General features: G+C 30.0%; 1 long non-coding RNA gene across 1 annotated transcript in view; it reads right to left on the bottom strand.

The window, feature by feature from the left end:
- Window positions 1–645: 645 nt before the first annotated feature.
- LOC122808121 overlaps window positions 646–2898 on the bottom strand; it is a 97810-nt gene continuing 95557 nt past the window's right edge. Inside the window, exon 4 of the long non-coding RNA XR_006365792.1 lies at window positions 646–2433. This is a non-coding gene — a long non-coding RNA (uncharacterized LOC122808121). The remainder of the gene's footprint in view (window positions 2434–2898) is intronic.

Genomic DNA, 2898 nt, shown 5'->3' on the forward strand with positions numbered 1-2898 from the left:
CAGCTGGCTGAGATCTGGACTCTATAGCTGTGCCAGTGTGGAGTCTTATTGGGGACCTGGAGAGCAAGGGAGCGACCAGCCTCAGACTGACTGTGATCTCTGTGTGCTCTTAAGGGAAATTGCACTTTACTGTGTGTATTTGTTATCCTTTCCTCATATATGAGACAAACCCTCTCTGATGTTAGTGGTGAGGATTGAGGCTCCTTGATTGCTGGGCAAGGGCATGGACATCACACATTCTACCATGGAATAATCTATTCCTAGTTTGCTGATAAAGTCAAATTACATCTCAACCATCCTATTAGACTAACTACATTTAGCTAATGCTTGTGCTTCATACATGTATATTCCCTATGAATCATTTTAAGAAAGTCCTTCTATATGTTAAGAAAGAGAGAAAAGGCTACTTAGGTCCTGTTTCACTTTAAATAAGCCAGATTAGTTATCACTGTTCCCATCTTCTCTTATAACCTTTTCTTGCTCTTCAGGCTACAATAAGAAGTTTATCAGATGTAATTTTCACTTTTGTTACAATAAAGGTCAAGAAGTTGCTTATTATTATTTATTTTATTCACTGTGTATACAATTATTCATATATCAGTCTACTAACTATATACATGTGTATTTGTCATTATCTCTCTATATTCTTGCTCATACTATCTATATTGTACCATTTGTAATTTACATGAACTCCATACTTCAGTAATAATCCATATGCACTATGTTATTTGAAAAAACAGATATACCATTCCTTATATATCAGGAAATTGTTATTCTAGTTCCATCATTTATTATATACTTTCATTTCTCACAATCAGTCTATTTTATTTATGCATTTTATCAGAGGGAATTTGAACTAACATCAGATATTTTATAAGTAAAATCTATCAAATATAATCTGTCTGTGATTTGTAAATCAAATACCAGGGAATATAATCATTTTTGTCATACCAAAAGTGTCTTATTATAAGCTGCAGTGTAGTTCATCTGTTATTATATAACAAGCAGTCAAGTTGATAATATATAGCAAGCAATCAAAATTACAAATCAGTTATTATTGGTTTTAAAGCTTTTTTTTACCTTTAATTTGTTATATTATATTCCTTATGTGTATTCCTTATGTGTGGTTTAATACAATGTGTTTTAATACCTAAATATGAATGTTTTTAAGTTAATTTATCAGTATTAGTGCTTAAATCACATTGCAGTTCCCATTTTAACATTGTAATACATCACTTCCAGTTCAGAGGGTTAGTTGAAAGATCAGCTTTCACTTTAAGGAAGAAGTAGAATTTAAGAATAACAACTCTTAGAACCTTTTAAAGCTTATAAAGCCTCACAAAAGTGCTTGCACCACTAAATAGCTTCTTTTAAAACTAAATTAAAGTTAAATGTGTGAAAATAGTTTGTTTAGCTCTACTTGAATGCACAGAAATGCCCACTGCATTTGTGAGTGAATTTAAACATTAAATATTATACCTTCAAAGCCATCTAATCAAGAAAATAAAAAAAATGGATAATATAATTTCAGAAATTCTGCATGTACAGATAAACTTGCAACAATTGCACGTGTTCATTTTTAACCTTCATTTTAAACAAAAGCTTACTTAGCAAGTTACCTTAATTGGGAAATAACTATTAAATATTATAAGACAGTAACAAAGCATAATTAGAGATAAAACAATGACTCCAATTCTTTCATGTGCAGATGCTTTCTCAGGTTTTTATGTATTATTTAATCTTTAAATGAGATCTAACAATAAAACATATGTTGAAAGAATGCTAGGAATGTGGGGTATGAATTTAGCTTGTATAGCTGTCAATGATGTGCTAATTGTTTAGCAACATTATAATACTATCTTTTGTATATATAAAACAGCCACATATGTGAATTAGATTGCAACTTAGCATACTTTTTTGCTGTCATATTATATTCCAAGGATTGTCTTTAATAGCAAATCACATAACCATAATATTAAGAACTTAAAATGTTTATTTCTTTACATAAGCTTCATCATATTGATATTTTACATTTAATGATAGGTATATTATGACTGATTAAGCTGTATCTGGAATTAATTAGCTTCACTTATACATATAACTTAAAATAAGATAATTTGAAATAAGGAATAAAATGATTTTCCTAGTAAAAAGTGATATTATTATCTGGTCTTTACTTTTTATAAACCTTTTACGTTACAGAACAAATATTACAATGAACATGAATGCATTTTTCATTTAGCTTTCTGTTTTTTACTGTTTTCTCTTTAACTGACCATCCATTCCTTGTTGCATTTCTTTTGAGAGGTGTAGACAAACTGCAGCCCATTTCTTCATTTTTTTCTAGAATTTTATTCCTCTGTAAAAACTCCAAAGCTTCTTCCAAAGTGATAAAAGTCCTCTGCCCTTCTGTAAGATGAATCTTTATTTTTGCTGGAAACAAAAATAGTGCTTTAAATCCTTTATAAGAGGTACACATGTTTTCATTTTTGACACAACTGAAGTTGAATAATCATTGTCAAATCTTGTGATGTTTTCTTTTATTTTAACTGGATAATTATTCTTTTTTAAACAAGATCTTTATCTTGCCTGGAAAATAAACTAAGAATCATTGACCTTGATGTAGTTGGATTTTTCTTTATTGATGTGTTGGAAAGTGATCTATGTGCCCTTTCAATATTGAAGGAAAGAGCTTCAGGCAGGTTCAATGTCTTAGCCAGACAGGTATTTAGAAACTGATGCATACTGTCTCCTTCCTCTTTCTCAGGGATGCTATAAATCCTAATGTTCTTTCTGGATCTGTTTTCTATATTTTCTATTTTTCCCGAAACAAGTTATTTTGTTTCAGGAGAAATTTAGTATTATTATCTTTCCCAATCATTCTTCCATCTAAATTAG

This window comes from Protopterus annectens, chromosome 8.part0, assembly GCF_019279795.1.
Source record: "Protopterus annectens isolate FY-2018-M chromosome 8.part0, PAN1.0, whole genome shotgun sequence".
Lineage (NCBI taxonomy): Eukaryota > Metazoa > Chordata > Ceratodontiformes > Protopteridae > Protopterus > Protopterus annectens.